The sequence below is a fragment of the Diuraphis noxia genome, unplaced genomic scaffold (genome assembly GCF_037042655.1).
Source record: "Diuraphis noxia isolate RWA-SAM2 unplaced genomic scaffold, SU_Dnox_SAM2 contig0001, whole genome shotgun sequence".
Taxonomy (NCBI): Eukaryota; Metazoa; Arthropoda; class Insecta; order Hemiptera; family Aphididae; genus Diuraphis; species Diuraphis noxia.
In genome coordinates this window covers 45,598,415-45,611,032 of record NW_028301711.1, presented here as the reverse complement: position 1 = coordinate 45,611,032, position 12,618 = coordinate 45,598,415, and the positions used below count along the sequence as shown (strand labels likewise).

General features: G+C 29.8%; 1 protein-coding gene across 1 annotated transcript in view; it reads left to right on the top strand.

The window, feature by feature from the left end:
• LOC107164797 (uncharacterized) overlaps nucleotides 1-12,618 on the top strand; it is a 413,834-nt gene that overhangs the window by 294,805 nt on the left and 106,411 nt on the right. The gene's annotated exons all lie outside the window — the stretch shown is intronic.

Genomic DNA, 12,618 nt, shown 5'->3' with positions numbered 1-12,618 from the left:
AATATAATAACACTTCCATGTAAAAACGGGGAGTAGATTTTGTAAGAAGTGTAAAACAAATTATTATCTAAACACAAACTCTTTTAAATAATTGTCATATTATACTTTTACCATATCCATTAAAACGCCATACTTTAAGCAAAATTAGACTATACAACCCGCTCCTTAAATCTAATATACTAATGTTTAGTGGTTCTCTAGGAGCTCTAAACAACACTATAAAATCTTTCAGAAATAATCAAGCTGAATTAATAAACGCACACAGGAACATTAAATTTAATTTCTTTAGATACACTTCTATCGGGGCAAAGAGAAATTAAATGGCTGATGAAGCAGCTGAAAGAAAGCTAATGAAATTAAACTTAATTGTTCCGTATAAACGTATGCATTTATGGTATATTTATGTCTATTAGTAACTAAGTTAATTTGTTTTTAACATACGTTCATAGGATTTTATTTAACTTATCAAAAAACTAAAAACTGTTAAAGATTTGTAAAAAAAAATATATAGTGTACCTCAAAGCTTAGAAAACGTCAAGATATCATCATGATCTAAACGATAATTGTACAGAATTTAATAACCCACTCATTTATCATCAGAACATTATTTTCATCAATAAAAATACCACTTCCACGATTTTAAAGATAATTTTGAATTATTTGAAGATAAAAACACTCACTTTCAATATCAAGCGATATTATATGAATCATTGATAATTAATTTTCAAAAATAATTGATTCTATCTCTAAATGTGACAATTTTCATTAACTCTAACATTATTAAATAAAGTCAGTAATCAGCATCCTAAATAACTAATTAATTAATATTTATTTTATTTTATTTATATAATTATCAATCAATCGTGTTAATTGGTTAATTATTGTATTCACATTTAGTCTAATAATCTTAACTTTTTAAATTTAAAAATATACGTTTAAATTTAACCATATATGTAGTAAACATATTCAACGGTCGAAACTACATGCTTCATGTTGACATGTGGGTAACAAATATAATTGTTTAAACCACATATTAACTTTTACTAAAAGACCCTTTTTAACAACCATTATATTTTATAAATTTAAAACTTTGATTTTTGTTAACTGGTCTCGTATATTCAAAAACTATAAATTTATTTTATCCAGTAAAATATTATTAGACTGTAACCATATAATGTGATATAGTTTGCTTACTATAACAATTTTAAATGCAAATTAGATGTTGTAACACTTATTTATTTATTTTAATCATAGAATTAATTTTATACCATGCATTTAAGAACTAAAAAATTCATGTATTTAAAATAATATCGAGTAGGTTAAAAAGTTTTGATAAAAAAAAAAAAAAAAAACAAGAATAACGTGAAATGTATTGTTATATATGTATATGTTATTATTATATATATTATGTATTGTTATATATGCGTTATTACTCCAAATCATTATAATAAGGGTCCTTATAGGTGTGAATGAATTCATAACACTCGGATTTTGTTAAATAAATCCCAACAAAAACACTTCGTCGAACTCCGTGTAAAAAATTGCTAAGTAAAAAAACTAGTCATCTATAAGACTTCAGCATTATAAAGATGTGATATCATGAATAATTGCTAAGTAAATTAAATTTTAAATTAATTGATTCTATCTCAATCATTTATTTACTTTGTTAGAATTTATTTTCTTTATAAATTAATAATTAAGACTTTTTTATAAAACAAATTTAGTAAAATTTGTCATTGAAATTTGTTAAATAGTCCAGTTATGAACAGACATGTTTATTTGTCGAAATAAATAAATTCTAGCAAAGTAAATAAATGATTGAGAGAGAATCAATTAATTTAAAATTTAATTTACTTAGCATTTATTCATGATATCACATCTTTATAATGCTGAAGTCTTATAGATGACTAGTTTTTTTTTACTTAGCAATTTTTTACACGGAGTTCGACGAAGTGTTTTTGTTGGGATATCAGTAGTTTTTTATAACATATTTTTATGTACTGGCATGTAATATGTAATTTTTTATGTTTTTATTAATTAATTTTATTATTATGTTTGTTTATTTAATATACTCTATTTTTTTTTTAATCATATTCAATTGTTTTCCATTATTATAATATATACATTTTTACCCCATCGAGGCCATCGTTCAAAACGTATTGTAGTGTCATTACATCCTAGCCATTTATTTATTATCTTTATTAAACATTCATCAATACACATTGTATTTGTCTTTTTTTTTCTAAATAATTTCTCTTTTTTCGTAATTTCTGTTTATATTATGTTTTAGAAACCATTTTAGAAATAAAGAATTACAAATTATAATATAAATAAATAATCTAATAGTATAGTACCTACGGCCTACTGCAACTACAACAAACGAGACGACAAATAAAACGTGGTTTTTCTACCAGCGCGGCGGCGGCTATACGCATCTACATCGAACGTCGCCAGAAACATGAATGTCGATAACACTGATAACAGAAATTACGAATACGATAAGCGAAGACGCAGGCAACGGCGGGAATCGCAAGTCGCAACCGCTGCCCAGTGTACTAACCGAGACGTAAACATATACGGAATAGAGGGGGTAATACGGTCTCGTGCGCTGCGTGAAACGTTATAAAAACAGTCGAGCACAATATCTTTTTGCTTCGAAAATACTTGACTTTTTTGCTAATATATTCGTCATTATTCAACCATTTTTTTCAAAAATGACAAAGGTATAATCTACAAATCATGCCCGATCTATTGATACTACAAACAGACAAATCCGTTCATTTATTAGGTCTGTAGCCCTGGCTAAAGAAAACGGGCAAATTTACACACATTTAATGGGCAAACTCTGGCTCGTGTAATGTACTACGGTACTGACCGCTTCGCTTTTTTTTTTACTTAGCTTCGCGTCACTACCGTCACGCTGGATATGTTATTAAGTTTTTTTATCCATTGATTGAAAACCTATGCTTTCATTATTTGGATTTTTTGGATTTTTCACAATTCAAACGAGTTTTGTTTGTATCGTGATTCCGTATTGAACATTTAAATTCTATTTAGTCTTTAATTTTGTTTTCTGCTAAAGAATTATTTACATATTTTAAATTAAAAGAGGCCAAATTAATTTTTTTCAGCATTTTATTCATATACTTAGAATGCAATATACATATATACATACAATTGTAGTATAACGATAACAAAGTATAACGTTTTCATTTATATTAGACATTATAGATTAAAGAGAATTTTAAGTAGAAAATTAGTGGAGTACTTTATGCATTTGACGTAAAAATGAGTTCTTTTGTAGAGTTATTTTTCATAATGCAACAATTTTAATACAATCACAAATGATGGTAATAATAATAATAATAATAATACAAATTTAAAATCGCTATTCTATAATATCCCAGTGTAATATTTAAATAAATCAACATTAAGTACAATAATATACATTATATTCGTTAGATTAGGTTAGTGATACAGCCAATCATAATCTATTAATATCATAGTACAATCTATATTAATCTTGTTTACTAAATTAATTTAAAAAAAAAAAAAACTTAAGTATGTGACGCAAATATCATTCAAAATAATAATTGTTTTGCATTATAAATATCAGAGTTAAGGCAGTGAGTATACTAAATTTACTACGCTTTTATTTATATTTTAACAAATGCATTTAAAAAAAAAAACAACTGACTTTAGTATGTATTAAAATGAATCTATTTTAGTGTGCTTTGGGAAATGTCTCATAGTAAAATCGATAAATTTACTCGCATAGCATGTAAAAGAAAAAAAAAACACAACGATATCGTGTTGACTGTATAGTGATATCGCGCTTAGCAAAACCATAAACGGCTATCTTTGCTGTATTGCCACGGTCTGGGAAAACTAATGTGTAGACGAGATCGTTATTTTGAATTTAGGGTGTTATAAAAATTGTCACCGTCGACAGTGCCCACGCATTTATTATACGGTTCGTAGAGTCTCGAACGACATGGCAGCAGAACGTTGGCGCACAATAAAATTTGTGCAGGGTTGATCGAAATTTAAAACTATGTTTTATCAAAAATAATTATAAATTAAATGGTTGCTAACTATTGCCATGATGTGTATTATTATGTATTCACAAAACTTATTATACTTTATTACTTTAATGTACACCAGTGACAGGGTATAATAATAAGCTCGTAGTGCGGTATAATATTACTGACAGATTTATTGATGTATAAAATCAAATATCATTAGGTTAATATAATAAGTATTACATAATACTTATTTAAAATTATAAAGGTTATAATAAATAAGATGGAATATGACCATTATTTAATTATTTTTCGTATAGATTTAAATTAATCAACGGTATCACAATATTATTACTATAACGACATAAAGTAATAATATTGAATAAACAATTATTATCAATATTAGAAAATGATACCGTGCTACAAAAGCCTAGCTTTACCATTTACCAATTACTTCAACGAAAATGACTTAATATGAGAGTAATCTGAAACAAGACATTAGGTATCTGAGCGCTAAAATGTTCGATGATTTTTCTGCAATAGTTTGAATAATTTCATAGGTTTTAAAATACTGTTAAAGTGGATAGTGTTTTACATCACATATGCAATGATTACTAAACACCAACTTTTGACACAAATTGTCATTTTTTATTCCTTAGTGACTTTGTGGAATCTAATTTTCTGTTATCTTAAAGTCATTGATTGTCATAATAGTATTCCACCATCTTTTTGCAAACATTTTTTACGATACCTCCGCGATTTATGTATCATAGAAAATTTACCGACAGCGAGGTCTTTGATTCATTCTTTGGATTCCTGCTATGATCCGGGATAGTATATTATTAAGTTATTTTTAGTAAATTAAATAAAATATAGTTCAGTGCGGAGCCTGATGGGGCACTGTGATTGATCGCAGTCACTAACGTGATCTGATGCTTACATTGTCCACCATAGTTAGCTCCCGGATGGGTGACCACCTGAGTTTTTAATGATGAATAATTATTGTCCCATATACACTTTTTCCGAACTAATCGTACCCTCCTCTAAAGCAAAAACCGGCGATTGACCATGCAGTCATATTGGCTTGCTGTCGTAGGTGATAGAATTAAGTGTCACTACAATACCGTGGCTTCTGCGGTGCAATTGAATTGGCTCGCCAATACATGTAGTCAATATTTTACCCTTACTAAGTACCTTTGAATTGGCTCCCTACCGTTTTTTTTCAAAAATGTATTGGTTGCCAAAATTTTAATAATTTAATGTACGCATAATTCGTAATTCGTATATTTTACATAGTTACACAAAATTTAATTTAAAAATTTAAAAAAACAGAAAATATTTTACCTAAGTGCGTCATTATAAAACTTATGTATATTATATAAATTTAAAAATTTAACGATAAAATAAATATGTATAAGAGTCAATGATAATCGATTATTGTAGTTGATTACAACTATTAAGACGATAAGACTAAATTCAATAAATTTTAAACATAAATAGTATAGGTATATCCAGTGGTACACTAAATTATTTGAGTGCAAAACTGCAAACTGCCAGGCTATATTAGATAGACGTCGTAAAAGTAAATTCCTATAGTGAGAACCCCTGGCTAAAAAATAATATTTAACTATTTAAGGAGCCAATTCAAGGATCGAATTTATATTTACCCAACATTGGGAGCCAATCCAATGGTAGCCAGCTTCTGAACTACGCTCACAGAGTTTATAAATCATTCTCTATCACTTATCGATATATATCATGTATAATCGTTGATTAATATTTAAATGATTTTTCATAATTCCATCGAAATATTTCATAAAGCGTAAAATGATTTTAAAATTTTAAGTATTTAAATTTGGAAAATAGGTAGGTACTAAGAGATATATTTCAATTTCTGAATCACTTATATTTACACTGTAGTGGAATTGTGCAACGGCTCGGAAAACCAGAATAAATCGGTCTGCCACGTCTAAGTGGTGCGATGTGATATAAAATATAATATGTAATATAACAATAAATATAATAATAATAATAATAATAATAATAATAACAATAATAATATGGTAAACGTACTAAGAAAAAAAACATCTCGAGCAGCGGGTGACAGCGATAACATAATATCAGACGACATTTGGTATGTTGCAGTGAAGTGAGTAATATTATATAACGGGATGCAGCAGGGTGAGATAGAGTACCGCTGCTGCAGCTGATGTAGGGTTGAAACGACGTTCAGAGTAGATTCCTCTTTTATAATACTATTACATTTAACACCTTTTCGCCTCATAATAATTATTACTTCCGTTTTATTATTGTTCACGGAATAATTTTACAAAATTAAATTTTTCAACATTCATATATATATATATATATATATATTTCTAAGTGCAACGCACTGTAATTTAAAATATTAACGGTTTTAAAACAAAAAACGATGGTTAAGGGTGAATAACAAAAGTAAACGAGTACACCAACGACTGTGGTGACAAAAAGTCTACGCGAAACGTTCAAACGGTTTTCATTTATATATTTATTTAACGCCGGCCGGCTGGAAGACTAAAAGGTTGCGAGCAGAGATAGATTAATGTTCACCTCGACAAACAGCACGTGCATGGCTATGTATAGATATACAATAATCATGGTACGTCGTGCTTATGATATTATGCGTTGTATAGGGTGTTTATTCCGTCCCACAGCCCTCCGCTGACCATAATTCCATATTCAGATATTATACGATAACCAAACACACCAGCTAATTTATAAGGCTGGGCTATAGATAATCTAATCTGTATGACTGTTCGACTATTAAGCGCATGAAGGAAATTACTGAAATGAGTAAATTTAATATTGGACTTTTAAAATACTAACAAGCCTTCACGATACTTATAAAATATAGAACATAGAATAATGTAAAAAATTAGATTCTGGGGTATATAAAATAATAATTAATAAATAATTTAGTTTCTGTAACTTTGGCTAATGATGAACAAAAGTATAATATATTATATTATTGAGTATAATATAGTACTGTATAGTATAATATTATACTCAATGATATTATATAATATATATACAGAAAAACATCTAAGTACCAGACACTTCCTACCTTTATAGGTAATTCACAGTGTTAAGTTTGTAAAAAGTTTGTAGATGGTTCCTAGAAAACCTCCACTATTTTGTGGTTCTATTAGGAAATGTATTATGCAAAACAACATAATTATTTAGATTTCTATTTTTCGAAACAAAATTTGCTTGTGATTTAATTTTTACAATCAGAATAATATTTATATTTTTTTTTTATCTTACTTCGCTGTCATTAGATATATTATATACCATCAAAATACCAGAGTCTATAGGTTCAGTAGTTTACTCTAAAAGTTAATGAGTGAATGAGTCGGACACATTACTTATACAGATAACCATGACCGTAAAAATGTTTCAAATAACTGGACTAATCTCCGTGTTGATATGTAAACCTACAAAATATACCGAAAGAGTCGTAATAATAACATAATTGTGTTGATCTCTAGAAGTGTTCCAATTTTTCGAAACCTTTTCGACAATAATGTACAGAAAGCGTGTAAGAAAAATGGACTAGCTGGTATCTAGATTCACTGCAGTATTCGTGGTCAGGTTACTGGTAATTTACTGGCCAGCGATCGTCAAACGTTTATTTTATAAAGATAAGTTAAACAAGTTCAAAAATATGGCACAAAATGAATACCAATTTTGATAAAATAAAAATAACAATACGTCATTGGACTTACCCCATCAATACCCCACGTAAATACGAGGCTGCTATAAATGGCCTCACTGGCACACACAACTCACTCACATCATACCTAATGAAGAATGAAAAAACTACCACCTGCACACGCTGTGAGGTCCTCCTCACCGTTAAACACATACTTACGGAGTGCGATATACATAATACCTTCGAAGATAAGAAGAATGCAAAAATCAGATCACCTTACGAAGTCTCTAAGTCCTGAACCTTCCAACATCCAACATCATCTAACCTTACCAATTTCTTCCGGCAACACAGCTGTTAAATCTATTATAATTTGCTTCACATACCCCCATTATTATACTTCATAAATTATGTATATATTGTTACTTCTTTGTGTTATTGCGTATTTCGTATTATGTGCCTTATATGAATTAACTACTCTGTAATTTTATACATTTAATTTAATATCTGTCCTATGTGATGTATTGTATTGTTTTGCAAATTGTATTTTATGTCCAATGGCCATAACAGCCGTCCTGTTCCATATAATAATACAAATTTCAAAACTGTAGTGGGTGGGTGAGTGGAGTAGACACTTTAAGTATTTCTATTCCAGACGTGCCATGCTAGTGAATTCACCTAATGATACAAAGCAAACGTACCATAGAATTATATGTAATTATATATGTTAAAATAATATATTTTGCCGTGGACATTAACGCCTTTGTACTGAGTGGCATTTCCCATAGAACGCGCCTTTTTTTCACCATCGTCATCATCCTGAAATTATAGACGTCATAGCTTTGTTTCTTAGCTCTACATAGCTACCAGCGTCTGTTGGAAATTTGGGTCAACCCTTAAACTATAATGCTATACTAAGCCACGTCAGTCAGTACATTATTTCCGAACGTCAGCATTAATAATTTTTGACAAAATCATTAGTTTTTAAATTAGGACATGCGTAGTATCTGTATACGCTGTACTCTATTGGAATATAATAATATATATGAGCTATTGTGTTATTATGTAGGTATTAAAAGCGAATTTATACTAGTAATGTCTTTAAAATCAATCAACTCCGGTGTAATTTTAGCTATTTGAAAAATACGGTGATTATATTCAACCGAGCCTCAGAAATCATATCTAATTTATTGTCTTTACGTAACCAAAACGTCAGTTCCCTATAATAATAGCAAAAGTTTTGCGTGTGCATATCGTGTAACCGTAGCATATTTAAAGTAGGTATTAACTATTAACGCGCATGGTACTCTTTCACAAAGTCTCCTTAAAGTTATAAACAACAATTAAAAAAAAAAAAACAACAACAACAAAAACAGACAGACAGACAGACGGAACAAATACGACGGTGAAAATATTGTGTGAGAACAATAAATTGTCGTTGGCCGTAACAATAAGAGTAGAAAATAAAAATCGATTGGACTGCAGCCACCGCCTGCCGGTGAAGAGTATCAAGAGTATATTGTCGGATTGCATCGGAACGAGATAAAAAATTGAAAATGTTTCGTATATATCGTTATACGTATGTTATAATAATATATTATGTTAAACACGACAATATTATATGTTAAAGAAAGCGATCGTGAAGCAGAGAAGTCAATTTTTTAGGAATCGTGTTGATCCAAGTTGTACGCTATATTTTATTAGAAGGAAAAAAATATTTTTATACTGATGTGTCTGAGTTTCACACGATGGTTGTTAGATTTTTTTTTTATCAATTATCCCGCGGCAAATTAGGCCATTGGGAAGGGGGTGGTACTGTAGGTTTATGGAACGGTAAGGTGTGTTACACGAGGGTGAGTTTTGGCAAAATAAAAATAAAAAATTTGGGAACCCGTAGGTTTCTGCCATGCCCCTGAGTGGGGGGGTGGCAGCACTTGTTCTCCGGACACCGTGAATTTCCCTGAGAAAAATGTCGCCCGATGGTCGAGGATCGAACCCGGTCCGGCTGAGCCATGGTTGTTAGATTATAATGACTCGAATCTCACAATAACAATAGTAAAAATTACGTGTAAAGTGGTGCCGTGGACATATTATTATCAATAATGATAGCTATTAAAATATGTAAACTGCTATGATATATATATATATATATATATATATATATATATATATATATATATATACTATGACATATAATAATATTTAGTCAATGACTGGTGATGGCTTTTAAAGACACTAGAAAATATTTATTTATGTGGCTGTTTAAAAACAAACGACAAATTGTGACACTGTTAGTCGGTCAAAAAATAAAATAAATAAATCTGTGATGCACATTGTATTCAGTGTTGTGAATTCAATTATTTCTGAATACCAATTAATGTTGTATTGAATTTGAGATAAGTGGGATACAGATATTGGATTTATGATAACGCTTCCAAAGCGTAATGAATAATGATATTATGCAGTATTGGTCATTTCTGTCTTACACAAGTACGACTAATAAAATTGTATTCACTAGATTTAATAATGTGTTGTTATAGTGATATTCTGTTATATATGATATTCTACTGAATTGACATTTAATCAAAATTTTATAACTACCGTGTTAAAATTTCGACTTTTATTTGGCATTTTGAAATTGTAATATTTTACGACCCCATAATATTTTGCTTGAAAATTAAAATATCGATAAAATCGATAGCATTGAAAAATAGGTAATAATATTCTTTCACTCTAATATCAAAACTAACAGATTACTGTTGAAACACTACACTGTAAGTCGGAGACAACAAATTCATGGATAATGATCTCTTAAATCTAAAATCTTTATCTCACTTATCTTAAAATCTAGAACGAATTTCATCGACATTCAGAATCATATTGAACTCACTGCACTGTAGTCCACTATAATTATGCTAATCAAACATTTATTCATTGCAACGGCCTGCTCAATGACTATATTATTACAATTGTTATAGACAGTGACAAAATAAAATAAACGTATCGACTGTAAGTGGCGTGTAATATATTATAAACACATATGTGATAATATTACAACAATATATGAAATATATATTGGATAATACGAGCGGTGTTTCACCGATGGAAAAGTCCGTAGGTCGATCGAGTGACAAAAACGTTACTTGTGTTTATTTATTTATTATGTAGGTATGTGCGTTGGTGTGTGCTTGAATTTTTTTTGATAAAAACGTCGGAATTTACATAAACCTCGTGAAAGTTTTGACGTTATTATACCTTCCACCTTTTGAACGGTTCATCTCACCCGAAATCCAATGTTTGCAACGAAATTTTTGTCACATAGATATACGAAAAAACGATACATCTGTTCATCTTGCATATTGTATACGTGCGTATTGAATATAATATAACTGGCCGTCCTCGTACTTGTACTTACAGCATACCACAGCATACCACTTAATATTTTAAGTCTGTACGGGTTAAGAATGTTAAGATACGTAGGCATATATGTATAGGTATATAGTATTCGCGTATTTATTTGTTTACATTTTTTATACAATAAAACATAATGTGCAATACCAACGGACCATCCAATTCTATTGGTTTTATAATTTTTTTTTTTATAAAATAAACGTAAGTGTATTATACTACGTATACACAATAAGTATAATATTAAGTAATTCAAATACCTGTTATTCATCCAATTTAATGTTAACGGGATACTTACCGACTTTTATGACTCACAACATATAAAACAAACAAATACAAAAGAAAAATAGGTTTTATCGGATTCATGCCATTTAATATATTAATACAAAATATGCCACTGCGCTATGTGAGTTTTTCGTTTTATATATCAAGCAAATAACACGTGTGGTGTATCCAACCATCACCAAGATTGGAGCTTTTTCACCCTAGTATGACCAAAAATTAAAAAGTGTGTGGTGCATCATACAAAACATTTAAAGCCAAGCTAAGTCTCTCATATACTTCTTTGTTCAATTCTGTTTATAAGATGGTGACTGGGAGTATATGTCAAGTATAAGAGCACCACACACTTTTAAATTTTTCATTATTTTTTTAAAAATAATCTTTTTTCAATGTTTTTTTTAGAAAAGTGTGTTTTAAAAAAAAATTATTTTTTTAATTTCTACTTTTTAGTTAAAAGTAAATTTTTTTATTAAACGTTTAAAAAATATTTATGAAACAAAGCTGTATCACTGCAGAAGCACACAGTGGAAACGTGGTTTTTACGGCGACGACGTGTGGACAATCCGTTACTATACGGGGATCTGCAGCTTGAGCTATACAGTCTTATTCTGCTGTACCACTACAGAATCCGTGTAGGGGGGATTCCGGGAGTTCCTCTGCAACGCTGATTTTTTTTTTCAGAGAGTAATGGTTAGGTTAACCCGCCTTGACCCAGAGAAACCCTTCGTACCTTTTCTTCCTCGGAGATGACTTTGCACATCCGTCATCGCCTACCTGGAGGCCTGTGTCCCAAAATGACAACGGATTACTGTATTGTCATCCAAGACCAAGGTCTATACCAATTTTCAGAATTTTTCATCGTCAAAAAGTGCCTCAAATCGAGCGCGCAAGATTTGATTACAGACAAACAAACAGACGTGAAAGCGACCTTAAGAAAAGTGTGTAGTAAAAAATCGATTTTGTTTTAACACAGTTGTGTCATACGTCCGTTTGTCGGTTGACCGACTACCGCCGCCGACCAAGTCCTGAATAGAAAATCTTTTTATTTGGATTTTTCTCTTGTTTACCGTTATTGATGTTTTATACAGGGTGATTCGTTTATCAAACAACACTCATTATTTATAAAAGTATTGACTTTTTTCAAAATATTGTTTTACATAGTTTCAAGTTATTAAAAAACCAACGCTTTTATTAAAAAATTATATTTTTAAATCTTTT